We start from the raw sequence: 14,115 nt of genomic DNA, 5'->3' as shown, positions 1-14,115 counted from the left end.
TGGCCACATAGTTTTAATAAAAATGGTGGTATACATGAAAGAATTCATGGAGGATACACAAATGGTCACAGAGAACTGGGGAAGGATAAAACTCGTGCTTGTCTTTGTAAAGGGGTCCTGAGAGGACCTGGTGAATTATAGACCAGTCAGAATAACCTCAATATTTGGAAGGTATTTAAAAAAGCATCAATCAGTTTGTAAGCACCTAGAGGATATTAGCCCCCAGGGATTTCTCTGGAATAAATCGTAACAAACTAACCCATTTTCTGTCTTTGACAGAAATATTGGTGGATATAGTAGACCTGACGGAAGAAATATTCATAATATATCTCAATTTTAGTAAGGTTTTAGAAATGATTCCACATTACATTCTCATAAATTAACTAGGGAAATATTGTCAAATTATATTACCACAAGCTGGAGGTAAAACTGAAGGTAAAACCTTACTCCAACAGCAATCCTCAATGGTTCACATTCAGACTGGGAGGGTGTATACAGTGCGGCCCTATAGTGGTAAGTACTGTGTTCTGTCTGACTTCATATGTTCATGAATAGGCTGGATAATATAAGAAGAGCATGTTTCTAAGCCTTGCAGATGAGCCCAGGCCGGGAGGGGTTGCATATTCCCCAAGCTGCTTCTGGAGACTTTACTTTTATTCATCCCTATTGTTTTCTTGATTGTAAAATGAAATAAGTACATAGACACAAATCAATCTGGCAGCAGCCACTGCCCATTTTATGCTGCTTGCATGAGAAACAGTGGCTTTGAAAGGGACCCAGGAAGAGTTTCATGAATGTCTGAATAACACTTGTCTGAGATAATTGCCTCTTTGCTTCCCTCCTTGTAAGCTCTGTCCTAAGGGGGCACTGGAGATAATGTTGTGTGTTATCAGACCACAGAGGAGAGAATTGTTATTGATCAAAGAGTCTGGATTTTCCAACTTGGGGACTGGTTCTTGAGAGCTTTGGCAATGCAGCTGTCAATAAGGTTGTTCCAATAAACACAAGGGCCAATCTAGTTCCCAGTTAGTGCAGAATCAGGGCAATGCAGAAGCCTCCTTTGTCCCACTTCCTCCCCAACACCCGTCCCCAGCCATCCTGTGGGTGTGAAGCCTCCCAGAGACTTAAACAACAGCTTACATATAGAAAGGAGAGGAACAAATATTTCTGTTCTCACAGCGGTGTCACCCATGGGATCGGGAACTTACTCATCTACAGCAAACGTGCGTCCAGCAACAGCGTCCAATACGACGTCGAAAAATGGGGCACGCCCAGGGGTAGCACCATCCTCCTCTTAGCCTGCATCGTAGGCTACTCCCAGGAGAACAGCGTCCTGCATAATGAAAGAGTCTTGATTTTCATTCACACAACAGTGTAAAGGAGAACTGTGAGTGCAGGGTGAGAGGTCAAATCAGCCAAATCAACCAAATTTACTTTCTGTACAACATTTTGTTGGATGTTTCATAATACTTAAATTCTGTAATTCGGTGCACAGTCAATTGCAAACTTTATCAGTGATGATTTCTTTTCTCTCCCAGGTCACTGACAAAAATGCGGAAGACAGTAGGGCCAAGAAGTTTTTTTGGGGGGACTCCGCTAGGCTGAATGCTGGGGACATTTTCACAGCTCATAGTTCAGCCACATCAGAATAGACTTTCATAGAAACATCACAGGCACCTTCCTCATCCCAGGAATCTTTCATAGTTTTATTTGAGTATCTGCTGCCAGACATGTGAGCATTAGAGCTGTTTAGAAAAAGATTTGGGAAGAAAATCTTTTAAGGAATCTTAGTAGATGCTAAAAAATATGCTTCTATAGACTCCTCAAATTTCATTCAAAGCTTACCTTCCACACCAGCCTGCATCATGAGGAAGAGGACAGCAAAAAGAAGGTAAAGGATCTTCATAGCTGAAGTTTCGTTGGGAACTCAGCGTCAATGTAGAGAAGAGATGCTGAGACAGACAGAAGAAGGAGGTTCTCTCTATTTATAGGGTGCTGACAATTGGAATAAGGATTGGTCTGTTGAAATGTTGTTTTGATGCAAATGATATGCATAAAAGATGCTGCAATCTGTTAATTGCAAGTATTATTAATTGCGCGGCACCATAAACATTCCAAGAAAATTACAGGGAACTGTAATTGACAACTCCCTGCTTTCAGGAAGTTCTAAGATGAATATTCATATCTGGAAAATATCTACTGCCTAGTGGATAATCGACCCAATGACTTTAAAGGAGGCTCTAGGGGCGAGAGTAGTTGCAGAACACAACCAGGGAAATGATTGTTAGAAAGTGTGCGCATTTGTGTATTTGCTTTGTACAGTTTTTTATCACTATTTAATGAATATATAGGGAATTTTCTGAATTTTATGCGTCAAAACCCATGACAGAGACTTTTCCTGTTATGTTTGGGTGTTACACACATAGAAGTTTTACATAAAGACAGCAAGAGTCTTGCAGGAAGTTTATAAAATACCTTTATTTCTTGGCATGCAGAATGATAGCACATATATCTAAAAGCAGAGAGAGAGAAAGGAAGCTCTACTTTATATCCGAGAGATACCAACATGTCTCCCTTCAGTGCCCCCTTGCCTGCAAGCAGGACCAGGACAAAATCCTGAATATTAAACATTTTAGCTTAAAAATTTAACACAGTTTTCAACTCTCCACACTTTCCCTACAGGTGGAGATGCTCCAGCTGGGTCCCTTCCTACCGCTGACTAGAACCCAGGAATCTGCATTAATTGGCACCTACCTATTGCACTAATGACCCCACCTGGTTTTGGGAGAGGCAGGAGAATGTGGGTGCTGCAGATGTGGATGGGTGAATTGCTTCAGAGAAATCATGAAAAAAACTCCTCATGCAATAACAATAAATGTTTCCTCTTTTCCTTTAAATGCTAACAGTCTCCACCTTGTCCTTTTTTCCCATTCAGCTGGAAGCTGCAATAAAACAGGGTTGAAATTGAGGGAAGATTCAGTTTCAGGTTCTTAGTGGCACTTTCCCGCCCAGTATCTAAACTCCATCCCTCAGGAGAGCTTGCTAGAGGGATGCTACCAATCTTCAGCCATATATTTGGTCTACATGGAGCTTGCTTTTGCTGCCTTGTTATGCACACATGTGCACAACTGGGTAGGACACACACAAACAATGAATACTCCCTCTCCAACCTTATTCCTTTGAAAATATTGGGAAAGATGGGGAGTTAATGAATTATTAAAAGTACACCTAAACAGTTTTAGTGGTTCTGTGTTCTTCATACTCCATGTTAGAAAGCCATTCACAGGAGAGGTGTCTTTGTGGAAACATGGATTCTCAGAAAATGGGCAGACCGTGGCCTTCCTTTGCTGAGGTTTTAGAGGCATCTGGCTGTGAGTCTGTTGGCTGAAGAACTTTTCCTAAATGGTAAGAGCTAGGACCACTAACTTTGGCATGCAGCTTCCTCTTCTCATAACTTTCAGGAAGGTCAGGATTTGGTTGTGAGTAGAAAATGGGATTTGCCTGCACTTCTGTGGTTTTCCCGAGCATGGAAAGGGAGGGGGTTTATTGGAGGGATGCAATACTGCACAAAGACCACTGTGGACAGCTGCCTCACGAAGGGGAGTGACCAGCTGGGGATGGAGCTTGCTCACTTGCAGGCCATCAGCGCAGTTAAGTGTCCCAGTTCACCCAAATGCTTCCACCTTGTCCTAGTAGTGGGGGGCATAAAGGGAGGATCCTCACTGCCCCTGGCAATGTGGCCTCCTTGAGCATTGCCAGTGTAGGGCATTGCGGCCCCAGCTCTGGCTCCTGCAGGACACAGAGGCACTGCCCCCCAGAGTGACTGCGCCTTGAGGCTCTTCTTTTATTTCCCAGAGAAAAATGTAAAACAGTGTAGAGCCGCAAACTGATCATCACCAACTCCAAAAAAAGTTTGTCTGTTGTTTCCAGATCAAGGCATGGTTTCCCCCTTAAAGAAGAGACATGTTCATAAACTAGGAAGCAAGAAGGTGGAGGGTTACGTAAACAGCTTGTCAGCCATCTTTTAGTATGAATGCTGCCTAGAAAAGGTAATGGTTGAATTTGACTTGAGTTAATGATTGAAGATAGAATCTTCAGAGAGTGAGGGAGTGACACTCATAAATCGTAAAGCTTTAAAATATACAAGTCGTGTTCAAAAGCCAACATTGTAGCTGGTGTTTGATAAATGCAAACGTTTAATCTTGGAATGTGCAGCCCAGGGCAGGAACCCATCACAGGAGTCTATGAGGAGAGGGATAAGTGGGAATAGGAGGTGGGGGGAAGTCGAGCTGTGGATTCAGACACAGGGCAAAGGAGGAGAAAAAGGAGGAATGGGAGGGATAATAGGAGTAACCAGACTGACAAGGTTTCCTGATTTTATAGGAACAGTCGCAATATTTTCACACATTCTGTCTGTTCACAAAAGGGTAGAAGAGAACAGTTGAGAAGGGTTGGGGTTTTTTTGAGTTGTGGGAAATTTTTGCCTTGTTTATTCTCCTCCCGTAGCCATTGTGGAGGCAGGAAAAGGGAATAAGGGAATTTGTGTGCAGCCATCTTGGTCTTGTTAACAAGAGAGCAAGAGTCAGGCTAAGTCTGTGGCCTAGCAACGCGAGATCTATAATTAGACACTGCCTTCGCCTCTCGCCTCCATACGGAGATAAGGATAGAATGCTGACTCTGGCAGGGACCTTGAGATAAGGAGCATCTGGGTGGAACTAAATAACTGTTAACCATTGGTGTTTGTAACAGGAAGGAGACTAATTGTTATTGTTATTATATTTATAGACAGTATATAAACTGCTTCATAATTGCTTGTATTGGAAGATCTGCCTCGGAGGGGGGCTCCCCCCTGTCTGAACCAGTTTTTCCCTTGCTGCAGCTCGTAATAAAACTGCCTCTGGCTACTTGTTGCTTACAAACGCAGAGTGAGGACAATGTTTTCTTCCACAATTTGGTGCCGTGACTCAGATGGCAACGCCCGATTGAAGACAGCGACAGCGGCTACAGACAATCCCCCTTCATCCCAGGGTACCAAATGAGAGGTAAGAGATCTTTTGAAATCTCTACTGGGGTGTGGAGGAGGACTGCCTGTGGGGTCGTCTGCCTTGCTGGGCTCACGCCATCCGAACTTCTTTAATCTGCAACAAGGTCAGGTGCAAAGTGATTCTGGGGAGGTTGTTTTATTACCCCTGAGTAGGCCTAAGTTTATGCAGTGCTGGGAATTGCTGTGGTTCTGGTGGTGCTGCCCCGGGTACGGGAAGAAAATTGTATTGCATCTGGACATAACGCACCTAGGTTTATGCAGTGCTGGGAACTGCTGTGGTTCTGAGGAGAAATGTGTTGTTTGCCGCCCCAAATATGGACGAGGTCCATAAAGAGAGATGCATCTCAAAGTGGGAAAATTTCTGTGTGAAAAGCATGCTGAGTGTGAATGTAATGAGTGGAATGTGAATGCCGCTGCCCAGGTCTCTGAGAAATAAGCTGATTCCAGCCGCACCAGGGCTCTCCCACAAGGGAGTTCTGAATGCAAAGGGGGTCAGCCAAACCTTGAGACCAAGTGGATATGTGAGGGAGTGACGACTACCCTTATTTCATGAGCTGCTGATAAGACCTGACACTCTAGACCCAGCAGACCCCTTCTTTGGAGTGTGTAGATTTAGTTTACCAACTGTCCCTCATAAGTAAGCCAGTAACATTGTACATATGATTCTTTTCAGGAAAAGAAAAGCTCTTTGCTTGCTGGAACAGTAACTGGCCAACCAACACCTTGTGCTAAGGAAAAGCATTATAGCTTCACACATTAAGCCTGATCTGTGGTACAAGAGGGAAACTGAGGCATGCCACTGTTGGGGAGGGCTAGCAACTCTGAGGTAATTCAAAGGAGTGGAAGGTCAAGAGTACCGATGAAGCGCCCTTGTTCTCGGAGAGTTGCAGCTCACTCGCCCATGGAAGTGGTAAGGAACTAGCTGTAACCGGTTCCCCTAGCAGATCTTAGTCAGTATTTTAAGTTATAATGGGCCACCCCGACGGGGGTAGAAATGTTTTCTTGTCTTTCAGATCATCAAAAAGCGCTGGTGCCAGCTGAAGAAAAACAACAAACAACAACAACAACAAAAAAAACCCATGGTTTTGTGTCATGACAAAATAAGTTTGTGTTCTGTCCAAGTTTGTCTTATGTGTCTTAATTGTAATACGTATTGCAAATATTGTTGTGTGTAGGATATTGTTTTAATGAAAGGGTAATTTGAATAAAGCTTTTATTTAAATTTAGATTAAATTTCAAATATCTAAAAGGGTGTCACAAGGAGGAAGGAGAAAATTTGTTCCTCTTGGTTTCTGAGGACAGGACAAGGAGTAATGGGCTTAAAGTGCAGCAGGGGAGGTTTAGATTGGACATTAGGAAAAAATTCCTAACTGTCAGGGTGGTCAAATATTGGAATAAATTGCCATGGGAGGTGGTGGAATCTCCCTCTCTGGAGATATCTAAGAACAGGTTAGATAGACATCTGTCAGGGATGGTGTGGATGGAGCTTGGTCCTGCCTTGAGGGCGGGGGGCTGGACTCGATGACCTCTTGAGGTCCCTTCCAGTCCTATTATTCTATGATTCTATGAAAGCAGAAGCATGAATTTAAACAAAACAAAAATTAATAATTGGGCCCAATCAGTTGGCAACTCTAAACTTAGTCAATTGGAAGGAAGCAAGGAGTACCTCACGTGAACAGAAGGACTGGGAGTGGGGTACCAGCCCTCTTCCCCACCGGATTGGTTTTGCACTGCAAATTTGCACACCAACCATAAAAGTGGTTTGGCCAGAGATAAGAAATCTATAAAAAACAACACGGGCAAGTGGGACATCAGCATATGTAAATAAAGATGCCCACAATAATGAGGAAACTAGTAACCTCACCATTGCAATAACAGCTACTTGCCCTGCTACTCATTGGTGCCTGATGCCTTAAAAGGCCTCAAGAATTATGGAATTGCATGGGTTATCAATTAAACATCTGTGAACCATGCTTGGTCCTATAAGAGAAACAGTGACTCTAGTCAACGTAACCTCCTTCAAGTCACATACATAGAACAAATACACACTAATAGCAATGGGGAATACATGGCCTTGGGCCGCCCCTCATTCACACAGAATTATTTTGTTTATTGTAACAACATGAACACTACGAGGACAAAGAATACACAGTCCTCTGAGTTAAAGTTTGTATGGAGTATTGTGGGAAAGAAGCTAAACACTAACATCAGGCCACTGAAGTTGGACCTACTGACTCCCACTGGGGCTTACCACTTCAAGCCCAAACAAAGGTAACCCCTGAGGCATGGCTGTCATTTGTTAAACAATGGCCATTGCTAACTTGGCTTCATTTGGATATCATCAACCAGGACCTTAAAGACAAAATAGAGCCTCTCAATTGTGCATCATACCCTGAACAGACCCCTGTCCCAGAACAAGGACAACTGTCACTGGTCCTTACCTTGGTGATGTTCCACACTGGTATAGACCAGCTGTGTGCTAGACTGGCTAATTGAATTGGCAAGTGCCTGATTAGGCAACGACGGGGCTTAGCAGATAACATCGCAGATTGGTTTGGGCCTGGAAACTCTGTCAGCAACACTTATGTCATAGCCCAGAAATTGTCTAGAATCCAGGCTGGTAGATGCAGTAATATCCAGTGCCCGTAAAGGCCTAGACACCAGCCAAGCTAATCAAGTGATCCTAAACAGTTTGAAGGATCTGTCCAGCTCTGTGTCCACTTCACTAGACCTAACCAGATATTTGGACCAGAGACTAATTGGATTGTTATTTAATGGAACTAAATTAAAGAAATTAGAAGGCCAGTATTGAAGAATATGATAGCTTTGACCACCCAGCCCTTATGGTGGTGAGTCCCCATCTCCCCCGTGCCTACCTATGGGAGTGGGGAAGTAGAGAATCCATGAGGACCGAAAGACCCATCTGGACAGGGCATAGTATACCATTTGTTTTTGGCCCCTCTGGGGATTCCTCACTCAGATCAGATCATAATGGTAACCTCCCTGCCTGTACCAAAGCAGGAGCATATAGATAGAGTAGAGAGCATTGCCTATTCTGAAGGTGTGGAGCCTGCCTATACCCAGGGATTGTTGCACCCACTTTGATAAGGAAATTTTATGTATCTGCCCATTTAACATCCTGACGAATCTGCCTAGGTTTGATGTGGTTGTCTCAGAGAAACAAATGAACATCGAGCTGGTCCAAATGAACGGTACCTACTGCTGTTTGACTACCCAGACAGATCACTCCATCCTGCCCCTCTACATATCTGTCTGTGTGCATAACAGCCCCTTGCCGAATGATCCTGACCATGGACGGAATGCGGCTCTATCACACTTCGGCAGTAATGGGTGTTGGGATTTTGTGGTTCCTAGAGAGTCAGGTGTTGGGCAGAATCAAGGGTCTTCGATAATTCAATTCAATTCAATTCAATTCAATTCAATTCAATTCAATTCAAAAGACTTTATTCAATGTGCACAAAGGGAGAGCTCCTGGTACTAAAATCAGCCAGAGCCCCTCGAGCAAGGAGCCCCTCCCCTTGCTGTTTTATAGCACATGGCAGTTACATAACAGGTTACATAACACAAACTTCTAAACCAATCAGATTCAACCTTTCCATATATGGCTTTGTTTGTCACATGCTTGTACTTCCCCACTCCACATGTTGAGTTCACCCCCCTCCCCTTGGCCTTTTCTAGACTGTTTCTAGGGTGGTGAGCCACAGCATGCTTCTTTATGCATATCTGCTTTCCAAACCACATTTTGTTTAAAATGAACACATGCATACCCTTCAGCTCCCCCATTTGGTTTTGGGGCTAAGAACAATTCTTAGACCCCACTAACACCACTTCCTTGTACAGGCAGTCCCCGACTTACGCGGATCCGACTTATGTCGGTTCCGCACTTACGAACGGGACTTTTCTCGCCCCGGAGCTCACGGGCGGTGGTTTGCCACCCGTGTCCTCCGGGGTGAGAAAAGCTTCTCCCGGTCTCCCTGTCTCCCAGGCGGCTTTGCTCTGGTGTCCCTGGTCTGCTGGGGGGGTCCAGCGGCCTTGCTGGACCCCCCCCAGCAGACCAGGGGGACAGGAGCAAAGCCGCTGAGCACGCCCGCAGGGGGACAGCCCAAGTGCGCCTGGGCTGTCCCGCTGCGGGCGTGCTCAGCAGCTTTGCTCCCCGTCTCCCTGCCGACCAGGGAGATGGGGAGCAAAGCCTTGGAGCACGCCCGCAGGGGGACAGCCCAAGCGCACCCGGGCTGTCCCGCTGCGGGCGTGCTCCAAGGCTTTGCTATCCGTCTCCCTGGTCTGCAGGGAGACGGGGAGCAAAGCCTTGGAGCACGCCCCCAGCGGGACAGCCCAGGCATGCTTGGGCTGTCCCACTGCGGGCATGCTCCAAGGTTTTGCTCCTGTCCCCCTGGTCTGCCGGGGCGGGGGGTGCAGCTAGTGCCCTCCCCCAGCAGACCAGGCTTTTCTTGCCTACCCCTGGAGTAGAGCAGCTGGGGGCTGCCAGGTTGGTCCCACAGCGCCGCTCCTGACCAACCCGGCAGCACCCCAGCTGCTCTGCCCCAGGCGTCCTGATTCAGCCGCTGCTGGTCAGTTTCAGCAGCGGCTGAATCAGGACGCCTGGGGCAGAGCAGCTGGGGTGCTGCTGGGTTGCTCCAGTAGCGCCGAGGAGCCGCGCTACTGGAGCAACCCAGCAGCACCCCAGCTGCTCTGCCCCAGGCGTCCCCAAGTCAGCCGCTGCTGAAACTGACCAGTGGCTGACTACAGGAAGTCCGAGGCAGAGTTGCTCTGCCCCAGGCTTCCTGGAATCTGTCGCTGATCAGTTTCAGCAGCAGCTGACTTGGGGACACCTTGGTTTCTTAAGGTGAATCTGTATGTAAGTCAGAACTGGCATCCAGATTCAGCCGCGGTTGAAACTGATCAGTTTCAGCAGCGGCTGACGCCAGTTCCGACTTACATACAGATTCAACTTAAGAACAAACCTACAGTCCCTATCTTGTACGTAACCCGGGGACTGCCTGTATTTATTAGGAGCTATAATTGACCTTATTAACACTTAATTAACTGCAGTTTTGGTAACAGAATTAAACAATACATTCAACCTTTAATACATAATGATATCAACACTAAAATTAATAATAAGTCCCCATATCCATTGCAAAAACACAACTGAAATCCATCCCCAGGGAATCTCTGTTCCCACAATAGCAAATGCTTCTATCCACTGAATCACTGTAATTGCCTTACCACTTCTTTCATAATATCTTCCACAACTGGAAGAACGAGATGTTCAAGCCAGGCTTACCTTCCAGCTACACAGGTGTCTATGACATGAGAATGGGAGTGGGTGGAAGGGCTGAGCCTCCAATCCAGGAGACCAACCCACAGGAATTAAGACCTCTCCAGAGATGGAATGATCATTCCAAAATGCCTGTTATCAATAGAGACCACTCCCCTGCCATCGTCCAAGGTGAAGACATTCAGTCTTTGAGAACTGCGGCTCTCACCCAACAGGGCACCTGTGACATGAGCAAGTCTCCTATCAGGGCTGCAACTTTCATGTTGAACACCATGCCAGTATGATAACACCATTCCAGACCAATGCTTGCTCATACGTTTTAGTAGTTTTTAATAGATGGCTGAGTACAACAGTGAGGACCTAACCAACTATGTTGCTGAGTTAAGGTGATATCTAACTTGATTAGACATGAGCCCTATTCTCACCACAATAAACTGTCATCCCTGATACTAACAAATTTTCACCCCAGTCCCTATTATGAGATTTGATAGCTTGAGTAGTGGCATTTACAACTGATCCAGTGGCTCCATCCCAGGTGAGTACATCAATAAAACCCTGAAAGCCATGGCAGCATTATTAAGATGAGACCTCTAAAAGAACTTTCAAGTCTCAGAAACCACTCAAAACAATTAGTAGATCACAAATAATTCCTACATTGATTTTAAACGGGGAATATCAAATGAAAACACTTAACAATATTGAGAATGGCCCTCAAGGAGTCCATAGGGTAAACAGAGATTATTGTGCCCTATGTTGAGTGTCACCCTTGTATACTTTTACTCGTGACAGGTGCACCCAAACTGGAATTCCAGTGACCCAGGCCACTGAAGGAGTTACCAGGAGAATCATGTGAGGTCCAGTCCAGGCTGGTTCAAAGGTTTGTTTTCTATAGGCTTTCACCAGTACCTTATCACTGGGCTGCACCTCACATGTGTCCTCTTCGCTGGCCTTTGGGTCTGGTCCAGTTCGGGGGTCCTGTGAGAGACACTGAGATAACAATTTGCAATATTCAGCAAGCTTGTCACCCATGACATACAACTCCCCCGCTCCAATGCACAGATTTCCTGGCATTCTCATTGCCCACCCTGTCAGCATTTCAAAAGGAGATAAGGAATGTGGATTAGTAGGACTGGATCTCGTAGACATGAGAACCACTGGTAAATTGGTGACCCAGTCTTTCCCTGTAGCAGAAAACATCTGTTTGGTTAGTTTGTTTTTAATGGTTCGGTTAGCTCTTTCTACTAATCCCGAACTCTGGGATGGTAGGGACAGTGGAATTTCTGTTTGATCCCCAGTGCCACGCATACCGTTTTCATCACCTTCCCTGTAAAGTGGGTACCTTGGTCACTATCAATGAAGCATGGAAATCCCCATCGGGGAATTATTTCGGTCATCAATATTTTAGCTACATCAGACGCAGTGGCCTTGGCCACTGAGAAAGCTTCTACCCACTTAGTAAAGTGATCCACGATCACCAGAACATATTCTTTCCCTCTGCACCTTGGCAGGGGTCCAATGAAATCTATTTGTAACTGTGTGAAGGGCTGTGTTGGTCTTGGCTGATGTCGCATTCTCACTTTCACTGTGGGAGCAGAATTACATTGAGCACATGTTACACACCTCCTCACATAATCATGCACATTTGCATTAAGCTTAGGATGCCAACAGGCGTCCGACATCCGGTGGATCACCCTCCGTGCTCCATTATGTCCCAACATGTGATATGTGAATCACATGTGAATCTCTTTACCTTCCACTGTTGCTCGTTTAGCTAGTTCGTCTGCCCTTCGGTTCTCCTTACTATGAGGGTCTGTCCCTTTTGTGTGGGCCCTCACTTTTATCACTGGTAAAAACCTAATTTGGTAGGTTTCTGCATGGCTGCATGAAGTTTCTCCACTATTCCCCCATTTTGTATTGGGGATCCTGTATTCGTCAGGAATCCACGATTTACCCACAAGATAATATAATCATGTACAACCCCAAACGCATATCTAGAATCAGTAAATATGTTTACAGCATGACCTTTCGCAGCTTCACATGCTGCAACTAATGCCTGCAGTTCTGCCACTTGTTCAGATGCCCCAGGCAAACTGCCGTGTGCCACCAGCTGTCCATCTTGAGTACAAAGGGCCCATCCTGTGAGTGGCTTGCTATCCACGTATAGGCAAGGGGCACCAGGTATTTCAGTTTCTTTTACCAATGGAAGGTCCATGGTCTCTTCCTCAAGGCAACAATGATTTGGGTGTCCCTCATCTGGGGTAAGCATGAGGGTGGCAGGGTTTAAAAATGATGCTCTTTGCAGATGTACCAAAGGCATTAGCAAGCTCGTTTCCCATCGAGTCCATCTTGCCACATGGACTGCTGAAGATTTCTTCCCTGGTAAAATAGCAAGGACAGCGTGAGGTACAACAATATTTACATCCTGTGCACCAATAAGTGGTGTGGCCTGATTTAGAGCCATAGAAGCTTCTTCCACTGCCTGAAGGCATGGTGGCATTGCTTAAGCGACAGCATCCAGTTTAGAAGAGTAGTATGCTACTTGGCGCTGTTTGTCCCCATATTTTTGTGTTAACACTGCTGCCATATGTCCCTCACTGACATGCGTGTACAATGTAAAAGACATTAATGGATTAGGAAGTCCCAACCCTGGGGCAGTACTTAGCCTTTGTTTCAATGTGGTAAATGCCTGTTCACAGTCAAGTGTCCATTCAAGTGCCTCATGTGGTCCACTAGCACCCTTCAGGAGATTATTAAGAGGCTGGACAATCCTTGAATAATTGGGAATTTGAGTTCGGTAGAAATTGAATAGCCCCAACACTTTCCTAACTCCCCTGACCGTAGTTGGTCATGGGCATGCATTAATAGCCTCAGTGTGGTCAACAGTTAAACACCTGTACCCTTTGGATATTAGGTACCCAAGATAGGATACTTCCTCCTTTGCAATCTGAGCCTTTCTAGCATTACATTTTACCCCACTGTCTGCCAAGTGCTGCAGGATCACTTCTAAGTCTTTCATGTGCGTTTGGCGATCTGGTGAGGAGATAAGAAGATCATCAACATACTGTACAACACAAGAAGCCATGTCTGGCAGCTTTGCCAGCACATCAGCTAATGCTCTATGAAACAAAGTAGGTGAGGGTATGTCTACACTACCCCGCTAGTTTGAACTAGCGGGGTAATGTAGGCATACCGCACTTGCAAATGAAGCCCGGGATTTGAATTTCCCGGGCTTCCTTTGCATAAGCGGGGCGCCGCCATTTTTAAAACCCCGCTGATTCGAACCCCGTGCAGCGCGGCTACACGGGGCACGAACTAGGTAGTTTGAACTAGGTTTCCTAGTTCAAACTACCGTTACTCCTCATGGAATGAGGAAACCTAGTTCGAACTACCTAGTTCGTGCCCCGTGCAGCCGCGCTGCACGGGGTTCGAACCAGCGGGGTTTTAAAAATGGCAGCGCCCCGCTTATACAAATGAAGCCCGGGAAATTCAAATCCCAGGCTTCATTTGCAAGTGCGGTATGCCTACATTACCCTCCTAGTTCTAACTAGGGCCGTGTCCAGACTCAGGGTTTTTTTCGGGAAAAGTAGCCTTTTCCCGAAAAAACTTCACCTGCGTCCAGACTCAAGCCGCGTTCTTTCGAAATTATTTCGAAAGAACGCGGCTTTTCTTTCGATGGCGGTAAACCTCAATTTACGAGGAAGAACGCCTTCTTTCGAAAGTTCCTCTTTCGAAAGAAGGCGTTCTTCAATGTAAAGAGGTCGTCTTCGAAAGA

The 14,115-nt window shown here is 45.8% G+C and overlaps 1 long non-coding RNA gene across 3 annotated transcripts in view; it reads left to right on the top strand.

Annotated features, from left to right (window-relative positions):
* The first annotated feature begins 4,659 nt into the window (after window positions 1-4,659).
* LOC142827737 (uncharacterized) overlaps window positions 4,660-14,115 on the top strand; it is a 39,374-nt gene continuing 29,918 nt past the window's right edge. Inside the window, exons 1-4 of one of the 3 annotated variants that reach the window (XR_012902454.1) lie at window positions 4,665-5,042; window positions 5,718-5,954; window positions 6,058-7,315; window positions 11,133-13,548. This is a non-coding gene — a long non-coding RNA (uncharacterized LOC142827737). Of the gene's footprint in view, window positions 5,043-5,717; window positions 7,316-11,132; window positions 13,550-14,115 lie in introns of those variants that run through there. The other 2 variants (XR_012902453.1, XR_012902452.1) reach the window with 2 other exon arrangements.

This window comes from Pelodiscus sinensis, chromosome 3 (genome assembly GCF_049634645.1).
Source record: "Pelodiscus sinensis isolate JC-2024 chromosome 3, ASM4963464v1, whole genome shotgun sequence".
Lineage (NCBI taxonomy): Eukaryota > Metazoa > Chordata > Testudines > Trionychidae > Pelodiscus > Pelodiscus sinensis.
This window is presented reverse-complemented; position numbering and strand designations above follow the sequence as displayed.